The following is a 26,710-nucleotide window of genomic DNA, read 5'->3' as shown; positions in this document are numbered from 1 at the left end:
CTTCCAGCCTTTGCAATTGCTGCTTCTCCTGTTTGAAATGCTCTTCCCCCTTATCTCCTCTAAGCCTTTGCTCAAAAACTTTCTCAATGAGGCCTTCCCTGATCACCCTATTGAAAACCCCAAAGTGCCTCAACACCCCATCCTCTTTTCTTGCTTTACTTTCCCCATAATAATTCCCCATCTAAAATACTACAGACTTTACTGACTTATTCTGTTGATTGCATCACCCCTCACTAGAATAAAAGCTCCATGAATGCAGGATTTTTTTGTTTTTCTTTACCGTTTAATCTCTGGCTCTTAGAACTGTGCTTGGCATATAGTGGTTTGGTACCTAAGTGTTGGATAGATAAATGAATGAACGGATGGATGGATGGATGGCTAGATGGATGGATAGATAGATGGATGGATGGATGGATGGATGGATGGATGGATGGAAAGAGTGGATACCAGGACGTATGCTTTAGCTGCCAGATTCCTATAGATCCCAAAAGGGGAAAATGTCACAAATCAAGTGAAGTAGAATTCAGCATTTAAGACACATTCCTTCACACTTCTACTCTGCCTATCTAACTACAATGCTAGATCCTAACATAAAATGAAATGAAATGTCCATAGAATCATTAGAATTACACGGTCTTAGCTTTGTCTCAATCAGCCACAACCTACAATAAGCAGGCTGTGGAAACACTATGACTATGGGAGTTGAGAACGGCAGGCCATGACTCCAATGCTAGGGAAGGAGGGTTAGAGGAAAAGTTGATAAACTAAAGGTAACTAACTATTATTGAGTTTCTACCGGGAGACAGATACTGCACTAGGCTCTTTGCTAACATTATTTCATTAAATCCTTACCACTCTAGGAAGCTGGTATTATTAACCCCATTTTACAAACAAGGAAACCAAAGTTCAGAAAGATTAAGTTATTTGCACAATATCACACATACACAGTAGAGTCAAACTAGGTCAACATGAATGAAAAGTTCTTGCTCTTTCACACTAAAAGTTACTCTAGAAATGGTGAACTAACCTTTGACTGTTTCAAACCAATTCTCTATTCCTAGTCACTCATCATCTTTGATCTGAGTAGATCGAGCACCTTAGATTTGAGGCAGAAGGGTTAAGAAATAAGAAGCTAAAACAAAGCCTTCACGTCTTAGTTAATGCTGAAAATTTGCTAACAGAATAAAAAAAATCAATAGGCTGTAATCTGACACCTTTCAGTCAGTTTTACACACAAACACACATCCATGTGCACACCAAAAGCAACTAGTAGGAAAACACAATATTAAAATTTACCACACTTTTACCTTTACCAGCATTCCCCACAGCTCATGAGTATCAGAGACGTGCTGCTCAGTAGCGGACAATACTGGCAGATGCTGCTTTAATGCTCAAGAAAAATAAGCATCTTTCACCAGCATCAGCCTTGCAACAGCCCCAGAGAAGTTACTTTTCTTCCTGCCACTCACATGTTTCTCCCTGGGCATTGTGTACATTGCCAGTGGCCTCCACCTCCACCCAACTTACAGAAACCTGGCCCGTAATACCCTGTAATTAATGTCATCAGACATGTAAGTCTGTCAGCCCACTAAGCATGCTCTCTGCTCAGCAGAAGACACTCTTTTGCAATCATGGAGGCACTCCCCAGGCACTGTCTGCAGGTGTTTCTCCAGTACCTGAGAGGAGTCACATCCTTTTATTCCCATTCTCACCAAGTCTGCCTCCTGACTAATCATTTCTATGAAACTGTTCAACCATCTAGCTTAGGTGGCCAGGGTGGAAGCACAGTAAAAGTCGAAGGCTTCCTTGGGGATTAGGTCCACCCATGACGCTGCTTCTCTCTCCTGGGTCAATCTACCAAGCCAACCCATTCACACTCATTCCCACCCAAGGGGAGTAGATAAATGCTGCAGTGTGTGTGTACCCCTTACCTGTGCTTAGCTGCACCTATGAAGATTAAGAAAACTTAGGAATGAATATTTACAACCATTGCTGCTGGGTTCAGTATTTGGGCCCACCAGCCAATAAGAATGTTTCTTAGTTCTTACCTAAAAAAATAAGACATACTGGACTGTATGTAAAAAGCACACATGAAATTGAGGTTGTGCTATTTAAGTACCATAAAACAAAGTAAACCAAGGAGATGTAGAAAATGCTTCTTTTCAAAGGACAAGAGTACCACATGTTGCAAAGACCTGAATCATTCTTTTAACTAGAGGTTCTAAATCAGTATGGAAATGGTTCTAGAAGGGGAAAAGAGACCTCTGACAACTCCTCTTAAAGGAGGTTAAATATGCAATCAATTAAGATCAAAGAATGGGCAGCAGTTTCATTAGGTGCTCGTCTGGATACATAAGCTTGGAGAAAGGTGGTGAAACGGGTCCTTGATTTTATTTTCTCACTTGTGTTACACTTGAGTGACCCTGGAGCATACAGGCAGAACCAGCTACACGATTTGTACGGCCAAGAGCAAAATGAAAATGTGGGGTCCCTTGTTTACAAATTTCTGGGACTTCCACAACAGTGACAGTAGAGCATTAAACCAAGAATGAGGCCCTCCCATCTAAACTGGGCCCTGGAGATTGGTTCAAGATGGCGGAGTAGAAGGACGTGTGCTCACTCCCTCTTGTGAGGGCACCGGAATCACAACTAACTGCTGCACAATCGTCGATAGGAAGACACTGGAACTCACCAAAACAGATACCCCACATCCAAAGACAAAGGAGAAGCCACAATGAGACGGCAGGAGGGGCGCAATCACAATAAAATCAAATCCCATAACTGCTGGGTGGGTGACTCACAAACTGGAGAACACTTATAACACAGAACCCACTGGAGTGAAGGTTCTGAGCCCCACATCAGGCCTCCCAACCTGGGGTCCGGCAGTGGGAGGAGGAATTCCTAGAGAATCAGACTTTGAAGTCTAGTGGTATTTGACTGCAGGACTTCGACAGGACTGGGGGAAACAGAGATTCCGCTCTTGGAGGGCACACACAAACTACAGTGCACAGGACCCAGGGGGAGGAGCACTGACCCCATAGGAGGCTGAACCAGACCTACCTGCTAGTGTTGGAGGGTCTCCTACAGAGGTGGGGGGTGGCTGTGGCTCACTGTGGGGACAAGGACACTGGCAGCAGAAGTTCTGGGAAGTACTCCTTGGTGTGGGCTCTCCCAGAGTCCACCATTAGCTCCACCAAAGAGCCAGCTAGGATCCAGTGTTGGGTCGCCTCAGGCCAAACAAACAACAGGGAGGGAACCCATCCCACCTATAAGCAGACAAGCGGATTAACGTTTTACTGAGCTCTGCTCTCATAGCAACATCCAGCTCTACCCACCACCAGTCCCTCCCATCAGGAAACGTGCACAAACCTGTTAGATAGCATCATCCGCCACAGGGCAGACAGCAGAAGCAAGAAGAACTACAATCCTGCAGCCTGTGGAACAAAAGCCACATTCACAGAAAGATAGACAAGATGAAAAGGCAGAGGCCTACGTACCAGATGAAGGAACAAAATAAAACCCCCAAAAGACAACTAAATGAAGTAGTGATAGGCAACCTGCCAGAAAAAGAATTCAGAATAATGATAGTGAAGATGATCCAGGACCTTCGAAAAAGAATGGAGGCAAAGATCGAAAAGATACAAGAAATGTTTAACAAAGACCTATAAGAATTAAAGAACAAACACCTAGAAGAATTAAAGAACAAACAAACAGAAATGAACAATACAATAGCTGAAATGAAAAATACACTACAAGAAATCAGTAGCAGAATAACTGAGGCAGAAGAACAGATAGATAAGTGACCTGGAAGACAGAAAGGTGGAATTCACTGCTGTGGAACAGAATAAAGAAAAAAGAATGAAAAGAAATGAAGACAGCCTAAGAGACCTCTGGGGCAACATTAAACACAACAACATTTGCATTATAAGGGGCCCAGAGGAGAAGAGAGAGAGAGAAAGGACCTGAGAAAATATTTGAAGAGATTATAGTCGAAAACTTCCCTAACATGGGAAAGGAAATAGCCACCCAAGTCCAGGAAGCACAGAGTCCCAGGCAGGATAAACCCAAGGAGAAACAGGCCGAGACACATAGTAATAAAATTGGCAAAAATTAAAGACAAAGAAAAATTATTGAAAGCAACAAGGGAAAAATGACAAATAACATACAAGGGAACTCCTATAAGGTTAACAGCTGATTTCTCAGCAGAAAGTCTACAAGACAAAAGGGAGTGGCATGATATGTATAAAGTGATGAAAGGGAAGAACCGACAACCAAGATTACTCTACCTGGCAAGGATATCATTCAGATTCAATGGAGAAATCAAAAGCTTTATAGACCAGCAGAAGCTAAGAGAATACAGCACCACCAAACCAGCTCTACAACAAATGCTAAAGGAACTTCTCTAAGTGGGAAACACAAGAGAAGAAAAGGACCTACAAAAACAAACCCAAAACAACTAAGAAAATGGTAATAGGAACATACATATCGATAATTACCTTAAACATGAATGGATTAAATTCTCCAACCAAAAGACACAGGTCCAATGAATGGATAAAAAAACAGGACCCATATATACGCTGTCTACAAGAGACCCACTTCCTACCAAGGGACACTACAGACTGAGAGTGAGGGGATGGAAAAAGATATTCCATGCAAATGGAAATCAAAAGAAGGCTGGAGTAGCAATACTCACATCAGATAAAATAGACTTTAAAATAAAGAATGTTACAAGAGACAAGGAAGGACACTACATAATGATCAAGGGATCAATCCAAGAAGAAGATATAAGAATTATAAATATATGTGCACCCAACATAGGAGCACTTCAATACATAAGGCAACTGCTAACAGCTATAAAAGAAGAAATCAACAGTAACACAAAAAAAGTGGGGGACTTTAACACCGCACTTACACCAATGGACAGATCGTCCAAACAGAAAATTAATAAGGAAACACAAACTTTAAATAACACAATAGACCAGATAGATTTAATTGATATTTATAGGACATTCCATCCAAAAACAGCACATTACTGTTTTCTTCTCAAGTGTACATGGAATATTCTTCTCAAGTGTACACGGAACATTCTCCAGGATACATCACATCTTGGGTCACAAATCAAGCCTCAGTAAATTTAAGATAATTGAAATCATATCAAGCATCTTTTCTGACCACAACACTATAAGATTAGAAATCAATTACAGGGGAGAAAACGTAAAATACACAAACACATGGAGGCTAAATAATACTTTACTAAATAACCAAGAGATCACTGCAGAAATCAAAGAAGAAACCAAAAAATACCTAGAGACAAATTACAATGAAAACACGATGATCCAAAACCTATGGGATGCAGCAAAAGCAGTTCTAAGAGGGAAGTTTATAGCAATACAAGCCTACCTCAAGAAACAAGAAAAACCTCTATTAAACAATCTAACCTTACACCTAAAGCAACTAGAGAAAGAAGAACAAACAAAACCCAAAGTTAGTAGAAGGAAAGAAATCATAAAGATCAGAGCAGAAATAAATGAAATAGAAACAAAGAAAACAATAGCAAAGATCAATGAAACTAAAAGCTGGTTCTTTGAGAAGATAACCAAAATTGATAAACCATTAGCCACACTCATCAAGAAAAAGAGGGAGAGGGCTCAAATCAATAAGATTAGAAATGAAAAGAGAAGTTACAACAGACACCGCTGAAATACAAAGCATCCTAAGAGGTTACTACAAGCAACTCTATGCCAATAAAATGGACAACGTGGAAGAAATGGACAAATTCTTAGAAAAGTATAACCTTCCAAGAATGACCAGAAAGAAATAGAAAATATGAACAGACCAATCACAAGTAATGAAACTGAAACTGTGATTAAAAATTTTCCAACAAACAAAAGTCTAGGACCAGATGGCTTCACGGGTGAATTCTATCAAACATTTAGAGAAGAGCTAACACCTATCCTTCTCAAACTCTTCCAAAAAATTGCAGAGGAAGCAACACTCCCAAACTCATTCTATGAGGTCACCATCACCCTGATACCAAAATCAGACAAAGATACGACACAAAAAGAAAATGACAGACCAATATCCCTGATGAATATAGATGCAAAAATCCTCAACAAGATACTAGCAAACAATCTAACAACACATTAAAAGAATCATACATCATGATCAATTGGGGTTATCCCAGGGAGGCAAGGATTCTTCAGTATATACAAATCAATCAATGTGATACACCATATTAACAAACTGAACAATAAAATCCATATGATCATCTCAATAGATGCAGAAAAAGCTTTTGACAAAATTCCACACCATTTATGACAAAAACCCTCCAGGAAGTGAGAATAGAGGGAACCTATCTCAACATAATAAAGGCCATATATGACAAACCCACAGCAAACATCATTCTCAATGGTGAGAAACTGAAGCCATTTCCTCTAAGATCATGAAAAAGAAAAGGATGTCAACTCTCGCCACTATTATTCAACATAGTTTTGTAAGTCCTAGCCACGGCAATCAGGGAAGAAAAAGAAATAAAAGGAATTCAAATTGGAAAAGAAGAAGTAAAACTGTCACTGTTTGCAGATGACGTGATACTATACTTAGAGAATCCTAAAGATGCCACCAGAAAACTACAAGAGCTAATCAATGAATTTGGTAAAGTAGCAGGATACAAAATTAATGCACAGAACTCTCTTGCATTACTATACACTAATGATGAAAAATCTGAAAGAAATTAAGGAAACACTCCCATTTACCACTGCAACAAAAAGAATCAAATACTAGGGAGACAAAAGACATGTATGCAGAAAACTATAAGATACTGATGAAATAAATTAAAGATGATACAAATAGATGGAGAGATATACCACGTTCTTGGATTGGAAGAATCAATATTGTGAAAATGACTAGACTACCCAAAGAAATCTACAGATTCAATGCAATCCCTATCAAATTACCAATGGCATTTTTTACAGAACTAGAACAAAAACTCTTAAAATTTGTATGGAGACACAAAAGACCTTGAATAGCCAAAGCAGTCTTGAGGGAAAGAAACGGAGCTGGGGGAATCAGACTCCCTGACTTCAGACTGTACTACAAAGCTACAGTAATCAAGACAATATGGTACTGGCACAAAAACAGAAATATAGATCAATGGAACAGGATAGAAAGCCTAGAGATAAACCCACACACCTATGGTCAACTAATCTATGACAAAGGAGGCAAAGATATACAATGGAGAAAAGACAGTCTCTTCAATAAGTTGTGCTGGGAAAACAGGACAGCTACATGTAGAAGAATGAAAGTAGAACACTTCCTAACACCATACACAAAAATAAACTCAAAATGGATTAGAGACCTAAATGTTAAGACTGGACACTATAAAACTCTTAGAGGAAAACATAGGAAGAACACTCTTTGACATAAATCACAGCAAGATCTTTTTTGATCCACCTCCTAGAGTAACGGAAATAAAAACAAAAATAAACAAATGGGATCTAATGTAACTTAAAAGGTTTTGCACAGCAAAGGAAAATACAAACAAGATGAAAAGACAACTTTCAGAATGGGGCCGGGGGAGAAAATATTTGCAAATGAATCAATGAACAAAGGATTAATTTCCAAAATATATAAACAGCTCATGCAGCTCAATATGAAAAAACAAACAACCCAATCAAAAACTGGGTAGAAGACCTAAATAGACATTTCTCCAAAGAAGACATACAGATGGCCAAGAAGCACATGAAAAGCTGCTCAACATCACTAATTATTAGAGAAATACAAATCAAAACTACAATGAGGTATCACCTCATACGAGTCAGAATGGGCATCATCAGAAAATCTACAAACAATAAATGCTGGAGAGGGTGTGGAGAAAAGGGAACCCTCTTGCACTGTTGGTGGGAATGTAAATTGATACAGCCACTATGGAGAACAGTATGGAGGTTCCTTAAAAACTAAAAATAGAATTACCATATGCCCCAGCAATTCCACTACTGGGCATATACTCAGAGAAAACCATAATTCAAAAAGACGCATGCACCCCAATGTTCATTTCAGCCGGGTCATGGAAGCAACCTAAATGCCCATCGACAGACAAATGGATAAAGAAGACGTGGTACATATATACGATGGAATATTACTCAGCCGTAAAGAGGAACGAAACTGGGTCATTTGTAGAGACGTGGATGGATCTAGAGACTGTCATACAGAGTGAAGTAAGTCGGAAAGAGAAATACAAATATCGAATATTAACACATATGTGTGGAACCTAGAAAAATGGTACAGATGAACCGGTTTGCAGGGCAGAAATAGAGACACAGATGTAGAGAACAAATGTATGGACACTAAGGGGGGAAAGTGGCAGGGGGAGGGGTGGTGGTGGGATGAATTGGGAGATTGGGATTGACATATATACACTAATATGTATAAAATGGATAACTAATAAGAACCTGCTGTATAAAAAAATAAATTAAATAAAATTCAAAAAAATAAAACTGGGCCCTGTGCTATTATACAAGGCACAACCATGAAGCTGACCCTGAGATAAAGAATTTGTCTTCTGGTTGTTGAGAGACCTGTAGGGAAGCTATAGTGGAATTAGACACTCTTGGGCATCATTCATCCTGGGCAGAATGCCCTGGAAAGCTCTATGACTCTACGAAGGGTCACTTTATTCTAGTATCACTTGGAGAGAAGAGTAATTCCTGCCATCTGATAAAGTCCTGAACTGGACTTCCACAAACGTGTCTGTTCCCCTGGGAGATTAAAAAGCTTTCTGCCCCTGAGACTAAATAGACATTTCTCCAAAGAAGATATTCAGATGGCCAATAGGCACACGAAAAGATGCTCAACATCACTAATTGTTAGAGAAATGCAAATCAAAACTACAATGAAGTACCACCTCATACTGGTCAGAATGGCCATCATTAAAAAGTCTACAAATAACTAATGCTGGAGAGGATATGAAGAAAAGGGAACCCTCCTACATTGTTGATGGGAATGTAAATTGGTGCAGCTACTATGGAGAATGGTATGAAGCTTCCGTAAAAAACTAAAAACAGAGTTACCACGTGATCCTGCAATCCCATCCTGAGCATATATCTGGAAAAACCTATAGTTCAACAGGATACATGTACTCCAATGTTCATAGCAGCACTTTTTACAATAGCTAAGTCACAGAAGCAGCCTAAATGTCCATCAACAGACGAATGGATAAAGAAGATGTGGTATATATACACAATGGAATACTACTCAGCCATAAAAAAGAATGAAATAATGCCATTTGCCGCAACATGGGTGGACCTAGAAATTATCATACTAAAAGAAATGTCAGAAAAAGAAAGATAAGTACCATATGATATTACTTATATGTGGAATCTAAAATATGACACAAACAAACTTATTTACAAAACAGAAACAGACTCACAGACATAGAAAACAAACTTATGGTTACCAAAGGGGAAAGGGAGAGGAGGGATAAATTAGGAATTGGGGATTAGCAGATACCAACTACAAACTACTATATATAAAATAGATAAACAGCAAGGTCCTACTGTATAGGTATACAGAGATAGAGATATACCTGTATAGGTGTGTGTGTGTGTATATATATATATATATATATATATATATGGAATATATATATATATATATTTTTATATATATATAAAAATAACTGAATCACTTTGCTGTACACCGGAAACTAACACAACATTGTAAATCAACTTTACTTCAATTTAAAAAAAAAGAAAGCTTTCTGCCCCTATAATTGGTATTTACTTATTTAAGATTGACTGGGCCCCAGTTAACCTAACCAACTGGATTGATCTGGAAAAATTGATCTTGCAGGGGTGGACCCAGTAAGAAATCTGAGTGCTTGGTGGCAAAAGATTTTCAGTAATTTTGGTTAAAGAAGAGATCTCTCTACCCTAACAAGTTGGAAGAGAATTCTTTGGTCATCAGCTTGGAAATGGTTGGATTTTATAAGAGCTAGTTACAAAAAATATGACTCAACCATATGACTAAGGGCAGTAGTCTTCAAGCAGATTTCCAACAAAGGTTTTTAGAAGATTGGCTCAGTTGCTTCTTTTTTCTCTTTCTGCTTAACTGGCCTTCCCTCTTCATGTTGTTCAGGCCCTCAGTGGAATAATCATCAGGTCCTCCCCTTTCCATCTACCACCACCACAACACCCAATCAAAATCCACTCATCCTGTGAACCAAATGGCCCCTCTAATAAATTAATTTTAGAAATGTGGTTAATGATGAGATGGACTAGAGGTGGAAGTGAGCCCAAAGGAAGGCCAGTGGAGAAGCTCATTTAAACCAGAGTCTTTCTGCCAAGGATGCCACTGCTTTCTCCAATCACTAGTCTAATGGTCCTTTCTATAAGAGTAAGATGCTCAGTGATGTAAGCTAACTTGCTTATCATTTCTCCAATGACTTAGAACACCAGGAAAAAATAATCATTCACCTTTATTCTTGCTTTTTTATTCAACATAGACTCAGAATTGTCCCTGATGGATTGCTTCTCAAATCATACCCACAGGAACAAGACAAAAAGATGGACTTTGGTTTGGAGATGGTGAAGGAGAAGATACTTCTCAATATCATTTGTTAACTAAAACATGGAAAAATAAAGTGATGATATGCCAAACAATGAAGGAGAGATGATACTCCTGCAGCTTTTCATGAAATTTTACTTTCTCAGGCCTAAGTTCCCTCATTAACAATACTCCATCCCCAAGTCTGGCCATGTGCTTCATGATTCAGCACCATCAGTGACTGATGCTGCACCAAAAGGAAAATCCAGAGGCTTCACTGTGCTCAGTGTAAGAGTCAACACTGTTTTCCATAAAACGTAGGACCACTGTACTGTCTGAGTATAGGAGCGGGTGTGTTTTCATGACAGCCCAAACCTTTCGTTTTCACAAGAACTGGTTTCATGTCAGTGTCAGGATACTTCAAAATCCAAACATCCCCTCAGTTGACCTTTCTCCATTTCTAAGTTTTTAAAAGCTCCTTTCAAGACAGGAAAAAAAAATGGGTTGTCTTCATTTCAAAAAATAATCTTGAAGAAGGACCTCTAGAGTGGCATGTAAATTAGATTTCCAATCCAAAAAATAAGATCCACAGAAAAGAGGAGGGGAAATATCCCACCATAGCCTCTTCTGAATCCTGTGCAATTTCTGGGAAAATGAGGTTCAGGAGAAAGTTGCCGACAGAAGGGCCATCGTGGGTTTGGGGGGAAGAGGAATGAGAGGAGAGGGCAGAGACAAAAGTGGGGAGATGGAAGCAGGACTGAGACTGAAGCAAAGTCAGAGGCTCCTGCCCCCTTCAAGGGTTTCCCATTGTCAAGCTGATTCTCTTCTCATGGAAAAATAAATTTCCATCTGAGAACCAATCAGTATGTAACTGCTTTTCAGGGCTCAGTTGTTTCATCCACTCATTCCACCCTCTCTTACTCATTAGCACACAAGCAGAAATAATTAAAAATAATGCCAAAACAAAACCAGCGCCAGCGCCGCCTACCACAATTAACAATTGTTAAATTGTATCTAGCTTTTCTGTGCATTTCTCTCCAGAAATCATAACCTTTGTCCTTGATTGCATCGTCCTGGTGGGCTGAAAGTCCCAGATACATGCAGGAATACAGAATGTGGTCCTAAGCTCATCAGGTAAAGGCAGAAAGCCTCAACCATACTCTCTTTTTTTTTTAAGATTTATTTACTTTATTTTTTTTTTTGGCTGCATCAGGTCTTAGTTGCGGCATGTGGGATCTTCATTGAGGTAGGCAGGATCTTTCGCTGTGGCGTGCGGGCTTCTCTCTAGTTGTGGTAGCGGGTTTTGTCTTCTCTAGCTGTGGTGCACAAGCTCCGGGGCTGATGGGCTCTGTAGCTGTGGCACTCGGGTTCCAGACTCATGGGCCCTGTAGTCTGCAGTACGCAGGCTCAGCAGATGTGGGGCACAGGCTTAGCTGCCCCGCGGCATGTGGGATCTTAGTTCCCTGACCAGAGATCGAACCCGCATCCCCTGCATTGTAATGCGGATTCTTTACCACTGGACCACCAGGGAAGTCCCATCACCCATGCTCTCTTAATCTCTTTCATACCTATCTCTCTCACTGGAAAACACCAGAGAGGAACAGAACCTCCTCCAATCAATACTGATTTGAAGGAAATGAAAGTGATAAACTTATTCCATCTACCATCTAGCACTGCTGCTGTTGTTGTTATTATTATCATTATTGAATACTGCAAGTGAATCGTTTCTGCCCCAAGAACTATCATAGTGACCATGAGAATACTGACCAGTATGCATCCCTGCACCCCAGCTGCAGTAACCCAATCCATAGTACAGTCGACATTAGGAATAAAAGTAAAGTTTTTGAAGACCTCTGATCAAAAGCCTCTTTTCTAGGTGAAAACGTGACTTTTAAGACCTCTGCTTTAAAAGGCAAACTGGGGGGCTTCCCTGGTGATGCAGTGGTTGAGAATCTGCTTGCCAATGCGGGGGACACGGGTTCGAGCCCTGGTCTGGGAGGATCCCACATGCCGCGGAGCGGCTGGACCCATGAGCCACAACTGCTGAGCCTGCGCATCTGGAGCCTGTGCTCCACAACGGGAGAGGCCGTGACAGTGAGAGGCCCGCGTAAAAAATATATAAATAAATAAAAATTTTAAAAGACAAACTGACTTGGGACTTCCCTGGCGGTCCAGTGGTTGGGACTTCACCTTCCAATGCAGGGGGTGTGGGTTCAATCCTTGGTCGGGGAGCTAAGGTCCCACATGCCTTGCGGCCAAAAAACCCCAACAGAAAACAGAAGCAGTACGGTAACAAATTCAATAAAGACTTTAAAAATGGTCCACGTCAAAAAAAATCTAAAAAAGACAAACTGACTTCCAATTTTTTCAAAGACTGACCATTTAGTCCCAATCCTTCAAAGAAAGTAACATTTCCATCAAATGAGAGTAATGGTATCTTGTTGTCATCTTCAAGTAGGAGCTTTCCTACAAATTGATCTGAGATACAACATTTTAAGAAACATATACTTTTCCAGCATCCAAGAGATTTATAAGTTGTATGAAGAAAAGCCATATATCAGCACCGGCAGAATGGGAGAGGATTGCAAGGTGCTTAGCACCAGCCAAACTGAAGAAAACTTGTTTTTTCAAGCAGCAAAGCATCTAAGAAGAGATATCCAGAAGATATGGTGTCAGGCTGAACTTCAGGGCAGTGATGAATCAGAGAAACACACCTGGTGACCAAATTTAAAACTATCTAATTCTCAGAGGAGAATAGACAGCCCAAGTTCAAAGCTTAGAGCTCATTTATGGACCCCCAGAGCATTAAGCTCATGTACGACCCCAGAGTAACCTCTCTGATCCAACCTCAAACTGCTGGTGGTGAAGTAGAGGTCTGAATCTTCAGCCTTGCTCACAGTCCTAACACGACATTGGTGACTTCAATCCCTGTACACTCCTGTTGAATTTCAAAGGCTTCTGGTTCTAGACCCTGGCTTAACCCACCCCTTACACCTGTCAGCAGATCTTGGCCTCCCTGGTTTGGCCCTTACTGCTCTCTAAGGCATTTGATTCCGAGTCATCCATTGGCCTCAGAGAATTAGCCCCACCTCGCCCTCCATTCATTGTCCCCTACTCCCAGCTCCAACCCTTGGGACGGATACATGATGCGCTTGGCTGTTTACCTTACCATAATCCAATGGGGAAGCTGGAGTTATCAAACACAGGAAAAGTATTTCAAAAAAACAATAATAGACATCAAAGAGGAACTGCTATCTCAGAAGCCAAGGTAAATATCAACACAGACCATGGTGTGGCAGACTCCGGCTTGTTATGTACAAAATGTTACTCTGAAGGCCTCGACTATTTGACTTTTTAATGGTACAAAAATGTGTATGGAAATACACCTCTAGGACAGTCAAGGACAGTGTATTTACATTTTAAACACAACTGCTTTACTTTCTTTTTTTTTTTTTTTTTGCGGTACGCGGGCCTCTCACTGTTGTGGCCTCTCCCGTTGCAGAGCACAGATTCCGGACGCGCAGGCTCAGCGGCCATGGCTCACGGTCCCAGCCGTTCCGCGGCATGTGGGACCTTCCCGGACCGGGGCACGAACCCGTGTCCCTTGCATCGGCAGGCGGACTCTCAACCACTGCGCCACCAGGGAAGCCCGGATATTGCTTTTTTATGATTTGTTAGGCACGTCTGGAGCAGTGCTCAGTGTAGGGTTAATTATTCCCCATTACTGAGGCCAGACCTTCCTGAATGTTCTGCCCAATACTTCGTGAACTATGAGTTTTCCAGTGTGGTTGGAGGGAATAAGCAATATTCCCGGACTTCTGTGAGTGCAGGGCACTGCTCTCCACCCCCTCCCTGTCCCCTCCCCCATCTTTGCACCCCTTCCCCCTTCCCCCTTCCCCGTTCCCTCCAGCCTCCTGCAGTTGCCTCATTTGCTCTGATGAATCCTTGAGGAGCCTTTCTGCAGATCTCCAGTGCCCTCTCTCTGTGCAGCTCTCTTGGTTCTAGAGCTCTGTCCTGAGAACTCCAGCCACCTTGGTTTCCCTGGGCTCTTAGCATCACCTCCTCAACTCAGGGAGTACGAGTTCCACCTGCGGCTCAGCCTGGAACCTCTCACCTGGCAGCCAGCTGGAGCAGTCCAAGCACTCACCTCTTTTTTTTTTTTTTAACATCTTTATTGGAGTATAATTGCTTTACAATGGTGTGTTAGTTTCTGCTGTATAACAAAGTGCATCAGCTATACATATACATATGTCCCCATATCTCTTCCCTCTTGTGTCTCCCTCCCTCCCACATCCCACCCCTCTAAGTGGTCACAAAGCACCGAGCTGATCTCCCTGTGCTATGCTGCTGCTTCCCACTAGCTATCAGTTCATTCTCAAGCCCTCACCTCTTTTGTTTGTGATTTCTTGGGGATCGTTGCCTTCCCACTGCCTGATGGCCAGCATTTCAAAAACCGTATATTGTTTCATATATTTTATCTGATATTATTTCAGGTTATTTCAGGCAAAAGAATAAATCTGGCCCTGTTACTCTATCTTGGGCAAAAACAGAACTTCTTTAAAATTCAGTCAACTTAGCACTAAATACCAGTATTACACAGAAAAGATACTATCAACACTCTAACCCGTGTTTTTCAAAATAAGGTCCTTGAGCCGCCTGCCTGAGAATCTCCTGGGATGCTTGATAAAATGAACATTCCTACTTCACATCCCCAGATCTACTGAATATAAATTTCTTGCCGCTAAAATTTGACAGTTGTTTTCATTACCAGGACAATTCATTAACAAAAGACAATGAAATTCCTCTTCTGAAAGTTGGGAAATCATTAGAATTGGCAATGGGTTAAAAAGGCATTGAAATGATAAAGCCTGAAACGATGTTCACACCAGCTTTTATAGCTTTCAGCTACAAAAGCATGCTCTGTATAAACCATGACTCTCCATGGCTACATGAGCAATTCTGGAGCTGCTTCCTACTCATTCATTGCAACAGTAGTGCTCCATTTGGAGACTGGAAAGCAATGGTGAGATGGGGAGAGAATCTTGACTGCCTCCACACAGAGGGCCTCTGGATGGCAAGTGTTCAGGGCCAAAGTCAAACCAACCAAGAAACTGTTTTGCCAGGATGTGTGCTTCCCCTCAGCTCACTGAATAAAGTCATGCTCCCCACCAATGAATTTTCATCAACAGTAACAACAATCACACTATCAATCTTTTATTCTCCAATCTCAAGAGCAATTGGAATGACCCCTGTACCATCCTGACCCATATCAGTCCCATTTTCTGAGGAAAGAAACAAACAGCCTAACACGCTTGTATAAGGTGTGAACAGAATATGGATATCATGAGGCTGAGTCTATCAGAGGAGCAGTAGGTTACATTACTCGAGCAGAGTTCCTCACAAATCTTCTCTGGGACTTGGTATTGGCCATCTCACTCATTTTGAAGCTAGTGGCAAAGTTCTCGCTCCTGGAGGAAGTGAGGGAAGCACCAGTGCAAGCTTGAGCTTGTAGACGAAAGAACAAAACAAAGTGTATCTCACATCTCAAATCATTATGTGTTCTCTACCTGAACCTACTTTTTTATCCAAAGTCTGACTACATTTCATTAGCATTGGGGGAAGAGTGGGCAAGATGGAGATGGAGATGGGAGAATGTAGGCAGAGCCAGATTACCTTTCAGCCCATGGTAAATATCTGGACTTTATGTTAAATGCAGTGGGAAGCCATTGCAGGGTTTAAGCAGGGGAATGATGGGGCCTTATGTGTATTTTTAAAGAATCATCCTGGTTGCTTTGTGGCACATCCTGGTTGTTTTACAGGGGGCAAGAGTGAAAGCAAGGAGAACCCTAGGACAATGCTAGTGAAGCCATAGTCTGTGGACCAACGCTAGTAAGCAAACTGTTCACCATCTGCAACAAGATAATCACGGAAACTGACAGTAAACGTTTAGAAACTTTAAAACATTTTAGAGTAATACGACATTGCTGCAACATCCAAATAGGAGTTTTTATATTTTTACAAAAATGTCAAGCTTCACTGGACCGAGGGAAAAAAAATAAAACCAAAACCAAACTGATCCTTTACCACAGACAGTTTAATACACTGTGGCAGTAATTCAGGCCAGGGGTGATGGATGCCGGAACTAGGGTGTATCAGGCACAGAGGATACAAAGTGTTCACCCTCCCAGGATTACAAAGGATGGTAAGAGGAATCTGGCAGATCAGGACAAGGAATTTGGTGCATACAGAAAGACCTCTACCTCTGCTGACCAGCACTAGACTCGACTACTCACCAACCCTCTGAGAAGTTGCCATCAACAGCAGTTGCTTCACTCCTGAGTGTATTACACATGGCATAAATGTTAAGCGTTCAGACACTGAAATGAGGTTATCCTATGTTTAAGTCCTGATTTCATCACTGTGTGATCTTGGAAGAGTTACTTAACCTCTCTGGGCCTCAGTTACCTCATCTATAAAATGGGAATAGTAAGAGCCTCTATCCCATAAGGTGTCCATGAAGATAAAATGAGAAGAACCCTGAGAAGAGGCTGACACCTCATAAATGGTCACTCAGCCATTAGTTGTTTGTGTATTTTTCTGGGAAGAAAGAGCTTTAGAGCATGATGACAGTTACATAATCTCTATCCTCCGTGGAGCACAATAAAGTTCACAAAACCCTATCACATACTGTACTTCATGACTCCTCTCTTAGAAGTAGGGAGAGACAGGCCTGATTTTCTGATGAGGAAAATGAGGCTTAGTGTCCATACAGAGGTTCCCAACTTGCCCCAGGAGGATGAGGTATTGATTCATCCCTCTTCTCCCCACAGTGGAAACAACCTGTCCGAAAAGTCACACAAGCAGCAAGAAAAAAACCAAGATCACCGTGCTCTTCCACAGTCTGTCTTCATGCCCTTAGTGCATACAAACCGAAGGCAGAGCAGGAGGAGGAAAAGCAACACCAGAGATGGAGAAGCTGGGGTTCAGTTCTCCTTCCTGCCAGCTTAAAGGTAAGGAGCATCTAGGTCTCTGACCCCAGTTCCCCCATTCTTCCTCAACACAACTTTCTCTCTCCCCCTTATTACTCTCTCTTCCTCGGACCTTTATCCCCAAGGTTCAGCTGTGACATGACTTTTGTGTGAGTATTTTTCATGATTTTTTTCTTCTTCACTAACATTTTTAATGTTATTGAATTTTCATTATTTACTAAACATACAGTGTCCCTAAAACTGTCCTAAATGTGCTCCTTACTACCATACCTCTCTCTATTTTGGCTTTTCCTCTCTTCCTTTAAGAGTTTTTGACAATCATTTGTCTGAATTATTCCTGGCTTACAGAGAGAGGAAGCAAGAATCAAATAATTGGAGAAAAACTCTCCGAGCTAAAGAAAGACTTGGGTCTTCAAATGGAAAGGACACATCAAGAGAAAACAGGATGTTAAAAAATTTTTTTAAGATCCATACCTAGACATATCAAAGTGAAATTCAGAACTTTATACTTTTTTAATTTAAAGTGTAAGGAAGTAATTTAATATAGGGCTACTTGGATATGAAGGATGCCATTTGAATTTTATGAGAGTAGTTATTAATCCCAATATTTTGATATTTTAATCTATTGTTTTGTCTGTAGAAGAATATTTTAGGAACTAATATATCTTTTTCTGAAGAAATAGTTACGCAAATTTCAAAAATCTCTTATATTTCACTTTGGTTTCTTTTTCTTCTATTAAATTTATGACAAATGAAATATAATACTTTTTACTGAAAATGTATTTGGTGGTAGACTCTGGGCCAGGGATAAACACAGTGTCTCTACACAAGAAACTGGGTCTATTTGGCCACCTAGTTGTTGACTCAAGTCAGAAAACAGAGTAAGTAGGATTTCAGGTCATTAGGAGGGAATTCAAATGCCTCCTAAACACCTAAGTTCCTACCAGGAAATGACACAGCCACGGGGGAATTCTGGCTCTGAAAAAAGTGAAGTTAATGGGAGCTCTACATAATTTGGTGAGAAAGAGTTCACCTTTCAGCTTAAAGAAGTGAGTTTTCATGGGAATGAGGCCACAAGGAACAGTGCAAGCAGTCTGATTTGAGAAGCTTAGCCCAATGCCACTCTTACTTTAAGTGGCTTGGTCTTCTATAGAAAAAGAACATTCTTTCATTTGAGCTTCACCTACTGTTCTCCATGACAAGATATGCCACAAAAATCTATACATCTCAGGTGACAGGTTGAGATTTGTATATTATACATGTATATGCTTATGTATGTGTGGAGCTAAAAAAAAAACAAAAAACAAAGGCAGAACAATGAATACAATATGGTCTCATTTATATTTTAAAATTATATTTACGTTTAGATCTATACCTGTGAGTGGATTCTTGGAGAAGGTCTAGAAGGATACAGGCCAAACTACTAACAAAGGTACCTCGGGGACAGTAGTGGGATGGGAAGAAAGCAGGTAAGAAAAGGGGAAAACATTACTTTTGACTCTATACACTGTTTCAATTTTTTCAGCTCATATAGATTACTTTTTTAATTCTAAAGCCAAAAGAAATTAGAAGGGTTAGGAAAAAAGAAAGAAACAAAAAAAGAAAGAAGGAAAGAAAGAAAGAAAGAAAGAAAAAGAAAGAAAGAAAGGAAGGAAGGAAGAGAGAGAGAGAGGGAGGGAGGAAGGAAGAAAGGGAGGAAGGTGGAAAGAGAGGAAGGAAAGCTATCAGCAATCAATGCCCTTTAACCATAGGAAAAATCTTTCTTTCTTGTAGAGAGTAAAAGTTATCAGAAGTAGAAATTTTGAGTAATTCTATGAGGAAAAAATTAGCACTTTAGACATAGCTTCAAAAATAAGTCAAGAATGAATCAATATTTTAATACTATGTCTATATGTATTCTAATGGTGTTTATATAGAGAAGAGCATTATAATGATTAATAAGTGAATTGCTTAGATATCCACATACAAAACAATAAAGTCGGACCCTTACCTCCATCATATACAAAAATTAATTCAAAATGTATCAAAGACCCAAACATCAGAACTAAAACTATAAATCTCTTAGAAGAAAACACAGAAGAAAATCTTCATGACACTTGATTTGGCAATGATTCTTGGATATGACACCAAAAGCACAGGCAACAAAAGAAAAAATATATTAATCGGACTACATCAAACGACGATACCGACAGAGTGAAAAGGCATCCCAGGGAATGGGAGAAAATATCTGCAAATCATATACCCAATAAATAGATAACATCAAGAATATATAAAGAACACCTACAACTCAATAAGAAAACAAAACCTGACTTAAAAATGAGCAAAGAACTTAAATAGACCTTTCTCCAAAGAAGATATACAAATGGTCAATAAGCACAGGAAAGGGTGCTCAATATCACTAATCAGAAACACAAATCAAAGACACAATAAGATATCACTTCATATCCATGAGGATGGCTGTTATTAAAAATAAAAACAAACAAACAAAAAAACCCAGAACAACAAGTGTTAGCAAGGATGTAGAGAAATCAGAATCCTCATGCATTGTTGATAAGAATATAAAATGGTGCAGGGCTTCCCTGGTGGCGCAGTGGTTAAGAATCCGCCTGCCAATGCAGGGGACACGGATTCGAGCCCTGGTCCAGGAAGATCCCACATGCCGCGGAGCAACTAAGCGGTGCGCCACAACTACTGAGCCTGCGCTATAGAGCCTGTGAGCCACAACTACTGAAGCCCGCGTACCTAGAGCCCGTGCTCCGCAACAAGAGAAGCCACGACAATGAGAAGCCCACACATCGCAACGAAGAGTAGCTCCCACTAGCCGCAACTAGAGAAAGCCCACGCACAGCAACAAAGACCCAACGCAGCCAAAAATAAATAAAATTTATTTTAAAAAATAAATAAAATTTATTTTAAAAAATAAATAAAATTTATTTTAAAAAAATAAAATGGTGCAGCTACTGTGGAAAACAGTATGGCAGGTCCTCAAAAAATAAAAAATTGAATTACTTTATGATCCAGAAGTAATTCCACTTCTGGGTTTATACCCAAAATAATTGAAAGCAGGAACCCCAATAGATATTTCTACACCAATGTTCATAGCAGCATTATTCACAACAGGCAAAAGATGTAGTATTAGTCAGGGTTCTCCAGAGAAATATAACCAATAGGATATAGATATATAGGTAAATATATATGAAGAAAGAGAGAGAGAGATTTATCTCAGGAATTGGCTCACATGACTGTGGAGGCTGGTAAATCCAAAAGCTTCAGGATAAGCTAACAAACTGGAAACTCAGGGAAGAGTTGCTGCTGCAGTTCAAGCCTTAAGGCAGTCTACTGGCAGAATTCCCTCTTCAAGGGAGACCAGTCTTGTTCTGTGAAGGCCTTCAAATGACTGGATGAGACCCACCTACATTATGGAAGCTAATCTGCTTTACTCAAAGTCTACTAATCTAAATGTTAATTTCATCTAAAAATACCTTTACAAAAATATCTAGAATAATGTTTGACCAAATATCTGGATACTGTGGCCTAGACAAATTGACACAAAACGTTAACTTCACAGACGGAAATAACCCAAATGCCCATCAACGTTTTGTTTGGGATAAACAAAATGTGGTATATACATACAATGGAAAATTATTCAGCCTTAAAAAGCAATGAAATTATGACACTTACTACAATATGGATGAACCTTGAAGACATTATGCTAAGTGAAACAAGCCAGTCATAAAAGGACAAATACTGTATAATTCCACTTATAAGAGGTAACTAGAGTAGTCAAATTCATAAACACAGAATACAGAACGGTTGTTCCCAGAGGGTGGGGGGAGGGGAGGGGAAGGTAACAGAGAGTTATTGTTTAATGAATACAGAGTTTCAGTTTGATGAAAAAGTTCTGGAGGGACTTCCCTGGTGGCACAGTGGTTAAGAATCCGCCTGCCAATGCAGGGGACATGGGTTCGAGCCCTGGTCCGGGAAGACCCCACATGCTGCGGAGCAACTAAGCCCGTACACCACAGCTACTGAGCCTGCGCTCTACAGCCCGCATGCCACAACTACTGAAGCCCACGTGTCTAGAGCCCGTGCTCCGCAACAAGAAAAGCCACCACAATGAGAAGCCCGCACACCGCAACGAAGAGTAGCCCCTGCTCGCCGCAACTAGGGAAAGCCCCCGCACAGCAACGAAGACCCAAGGCAGCCAAACTAATTAATTAATTTATTTATTTATTAAAAGTTCTGGTTGCACCATAATGTGAATGTACTTGATGTCACTGAACTATACACTTAGAAATGGTTATAATGCCAAATTTTATGTTATGTTTATTTTACCACAGTAAAAAAAAAATGAATTGCTTACATGTATAGGCTTTACTATGACGCAGACACCATGCTAAATGCCTTATATTGATTTTCTCATTTAATGCCTTTGATATTCCCATTTTATAAATAATAAAGCCTAGAGAAAGTGACTCGCTCAAGGCACACTAGTAAGAAGCAGATCTAGGGTTGAAACCCTTCATCTGACTCAAAAATCCATGTGCTCAGTCAGTGTGCTATACTGAAAAGAGTGACTACATTAAGGTAATGAGACAGAAAGCAAATTAAACTGTTTTTCAAGTAATATTTTAAAGTTAATTAAACATATTAAAAATTTTAAGAATGAATTCCCCCAAAAATATCGAATCCAGACTGGGTATGACTAATAATAAGACACCTAAAATAGTCCTACGTTAACCTTCACCATGAGACATTCCTATCTCCAAACCACAGCATCTCCAGAAATAAGACAAGAAACCAGGCTGCCCAAGAAATAGGAATAGAAAGTGTACCTGGCATCTGCCCATCTTCCACAAGCCTTGGAACATTTCATAGTTTCTCTATTTTTTTTAAATAAAACTACTGTAGTTCCATTTATATTTTTAAATTATATTTACGTTTAGATCTATACCTGTGAGTAGATTCTTGGAGAAGGACTGGAAGGATACAGACCAAACTATTAGCAAAGATTACCTCTCGAGAAAGTAGTAAAATGGAAAGAAGGCAGGTAAATAAAGGGGAAACCATTACTTTTGACACATACACTCTGTTCCAGTTTCTCAAAGGATACAGTCATTCAACTGACATTACTGAATGTCTACCATAAGTCCAGGGTCTATGGTGGTTCTGTTCAATCAAGATGAAAAGACAGAATGATTATCTGTAATGAGCTCCATCTAATAAACAAGTAACACATCTCCTGTCTGCATGTGCAATGCATCCCATAGACAAGATTCATGTTGGTATTATAGTCCCTGCAGGGAATTTTTACCAACCCCACTCCTCCAAATGGTCCCTCCCCCTCCAGTGATTCTCCCTCCATGGACTTCTTGACTACCACCGCCACAAACAAGAAGAGCAGCCCTGCTGTATTACACCCAAGGCAGCATAGACTAGTGGTGAAGGCTTGGGCTCTGGAGTTACACCGTCTGGGTCTGCGTCTGTCATTTGTACAGTGTGACCTTGGGCAAGTTTCTTAATCCGCCCGTGCCTCTGTCACCTCAGCTAATAGGTACCAACCCTCACAGGATTACTGAGAGGCTATATGAGTTAAGGCAGGTAAAGCACTCAGAACAATGTCTGTCATATATTAAGTGTTCAGAAAATCCATTACTCATAGATGGATCAAATAGCCTTCTAGAAGCAACAGACTGTCCCAGGGAAAAGAAATAAAAGATCATCCAATGGAAGAGGGATCTTAGAGATCATTTTACAGATGATGGCACAGAGAGGGCCATAATGGCTCAATGTCTTGCCCAAGGACATGCAGGTGGTCCACGGCAGCATCAGGACCAGACTCAGGTTCTCTCTGACACAGCACAGTGCTCACGAGGAAGAGAAAGCAGAGCTCTCCAAACTGACTTGTCACTTAGGTGCATACTACAGGTCTCATCTACTTTAATACTTGTGCATCCTAAAGTTATAAGTATTAGCATGTGAATGCTCGATTCTCTGAGCAGCATGAAAAAGGGCTTTTTGGCACACACACTGTGTGTGTAGGGGTTGGGGAGGGGTGCAGGTGCAACAATCACATCCATGTCAAAGACTTTAGGGCATGACCTGTTTCTGAAATGTAGCCTCGGTAATAGTCCAGGATGCCAGACCACTTCAGCAGAGCTCCAAGACAGCCACTCACTCACAGAGTGAGTCCAAAAAGTGGAGCTGAGACTCACTGGTCAGTCCTGCAAGGCCCTGAGGTGGGGGTCACTGAAGCAGTGGAGCAGATCAGGAAGGGTATGCTGGGCAAGGGGGAGAAACTGAGAGATGGATCATTCCAGAAATACCTCCAACTATGTAACTGCTGCAAGTTCAGCTTGTGACCCCCTACCAATCTTACTTCCCAAGCCTCTCCTTCCCCACAGAGAGGCTCTCCATGCCACCCTCTCCTACCCCTCCCACTTTTCCAACCTTTCCACCTACTAAGCTCTCACAGATTATCCCACATCACAACCCAACATCCCCCCAGGAGAAATTCACACTTTTCAGCCTCAGTGCATTTTTGCCCATGCTTTCCCTTCCTCCTGGAGTGCCTGCCACCTTCTGTTCTATGATCCCTTTCCCCTCAACCAAAGCCATTTGGCAAAATCCTTTTCCAGAAATGCCAACCCTTTCTTGAAACCATCCTCTTTCCCAGAGGGAAAGATCCTCTTTCCCAGAGCCCTCTAGGTCTTTCTAAGGCACTTGATAAATTCCACCTCACTCCCCTCTCCAAACTCTCTCTCCTTTACAGCCATATACAATGCCCAATTAACAAGGGGTCTGCACTCAGTAAACACTAGTTGCTAGTGTAGAAGTCAAAATGCTGGCTGGGAAAACAAGTGCAGCACGGGAAGCCGAAAAGGACGGCAATGAAGAGTGTGCACAACAGCAAAGACTAACTCTGTGCCAGAACCAAGGGTTTAACGCGTGTTAACTCATCTAGTTTTCAAGACAATCCCATGAGATAGGTGCTATTATCGCCACGTACAAAGGAGGGAACTGAGGTATGATGGACTGAGTAACCTACCCAAGGTCAAACGGCAGGGTTTTAAATTGAACCAGGCCAGCTGGCTCTTGATACTGATTCTCTGCAACACTGTTCCTTCTAACCCTACATCCCTGAAAACCACTTCACCTCTTCCACTCACAGTGTGCAGTGCCTTTCTGAATCAAAAACACACTTTGCAACTTGCAATTATGGCACCTACTGCTTTCTAAGTCAAAAATTAAAGATCAATTCTGGCCACAACTGCCACAAGAGTAAATAACATATGATAAAGTCTCAAATCTAAAACATTGCTTAAACAGAGACAATTAGAGATGTTTGGGATGGAATGGGCCTCTGGCCATTCACCTAGCTCAGTATTTGCCATCATTTCCATTTTAAAGTCCTGAAATATATACCAGAATTATGTGCAAGCACAAACATCTAACAGCACTCTGAATATTACTCTGATAGAATTATGGGGGTAATAATATAATTATAAGCTTACTGATGCACACAGTGGTCTATCACGTTTAGTATGGTTTTTTAACAATCATCAAGGAATTTGGGCCTACCACTAAGGACAGGAGAATATAGAAAAGACACTGAGCTACATTCACATGTAAGTGAAACAGTAATTACCTATATAATTCAGGATTTAAATAATTTAATATTAAATATTCCATTAAAGGAAGCAAAAGTTTTGTTAATTCTGAAAGCCAGATAACTTTTCAATCTTCTGACGAAACGGCGGGGGGGACTTCCGTGGTAGTGCAGTGGTTAAGACCCCATGCTCCCAATGCAGGGGGCCTGGGTTCGATGCCTGCTCAGGGAACTAGATCCCACATGCATGCCATAACTAAGAGTTCGCACGCTGCAACTAAGGAGCCAGCCTCCTGAAACGAAGACCCAGCACAACCAAATAAATAAATACTTTAAGAAAAACAGGGAGGGGGGATGGATAAAAATTCCGGCTTTACAAATGTATACCTGTTCTCACAGAAAGAAAATAGAAAAATAAATGTATCAATAGATTCAACTTTGAAGTCAGGAGAGGCTTTTTACAGGATAACAGTTAAATTTCTGTTCCCAGAAAATTTTTAAATAGCATACAGATAACCCCAAAATTAAATTTAATTAAATTACATTAAAATGTTAGCAAAGCAGAAGAAAAGGAAACGAGGTTCTGTGCAGTTTGTGGCAGCAAGCGATATTTTTCTCTCCCTGATGAAAAGGCTTAGTGAGAACAGCAAAAAGACGCAGGGTAGAGATCACAGCGGGAGAAATAAGATATCCAGCACGTACCCAAAACTTACCCAACTCGGTCTTACTCAACGCTATTTTTCCCACTTTGCCAGTTTTAAATCAGACAGCGGCTGGGCTTTTGCTGTTGCTGTTTCTGTCCTTTTGATCCCAGAGCCCCATGAAAGTTAAACTGTGTGTTGGATGGGATCTGGCCCCGTCTCGCATTAGGGCGAAAAAAGTTTTAAACTTGGATTCCTGGTTGCTTCTTTGGAAAAGTGAATAAATAAGTGGCTCAAAGGAGAGGACGTGGGGGACGTGCTCAGCTGACGTCGGGCCCGCGAAGGGGCCGCACAGTTCCTCAGCGCAGCTGTCCAGATGTGCCTCATCTGGTTCCCCGGCGGGGCACGAGCCTCGGCGGCCACGGCTAGCAGAAGCTCCAGCTCATTGGTCTCCGGGGCTCCTCGCTTGCCGCCTATTGGCCAGCCGGCCCGCCCGCCACTCCCTCGGTCCTTGGGCCCGCCCCCCGCCCGCCGGGCCAGCTCGCTCCATCCTCAAGAGGAACCTGGAAGTGCAGCCCGGGCGCTGATGTGGCACTCGGCGGCCGCTGCGGGCGTGGGAGGGGCCCGGCCGGAGAGAGGTCCTCCTCACCCAGGGCTTGCCCCTGTCCTGGCCCCTGTTATACCGATCCTTTCCGGCAGTTAGGCTGGTTTGTTTAAACAGGATGATTTCAATCTGTTCATGGGCTGAAATTAATGCGCGTCCCGCGCTGGCTTAAATCCCCAGCATTTCCGAGTTAAAGGGACTGGGGCTCAGGGATGCCCACGCCCCCAAAGGGCCTTCAGGCCATGTCTCAGAACTTCAGTCTCCCCTCTTTATCCAGGGAGCGAATAATGAAATTCAAGAGCCTGTTTCATGGGGACAGTATTCT

The 26,710-nt window shown here is 41.2% G+C and overlaps 1 protein-coding gene across 4 annotated transcripts in view; it reads right to left on the bottom strand.

The window, feature by feature from the left end:
- TMEM45A (transmembrane protein 45A) overlaps positions 1 to 26,161 on the bottom strand; it is a 111,546-nt gene extending 85,385 nt beyond the window's left edge. Inside the window, exon 1 of one of the 4 annotated variants that reach the window (XM_027103441.1) lies at positions 25,854 to 26,161. The gene's annotated coding sequence lies outside the window, so the exon portion shown is untranslated. Of the gene's footprint in view, positions 1 to 1,307; positions 1,484 to 25,842 lie in introns of those variants that run through there. The other 3 variants (XM_027103449.1, XM_027103473.1, XM_027103432.1) reach the window with 3 other exon arrangements.
- Between the last annotated feature and the right edge of the window lie 549 nt (positions 26,162 to 26,710).

Source organism: Aethalodelphis obliquidens, unplaced genomic scaffold, assembly GCF_003676395.1.
Source record: "Aethalodelphis obliquidens isolate GAN/ISIS:26980383/991018 unplaced genomic scaffold, ASM367639v1 scaffold1, whole genome shotgun sequence".
Classification (NCBI taxonomy): Eukaryota; Metazoa; Chordata; class Mammalia; order Artiodactyla; family Delphinidae; genus Aethalodelphis; species Aethalodelphis obliquidens.
Note: the sequence above shows the minus strand (reverse complement) of the source record. Positions and strands in the feature narration are given on the sequence as shown.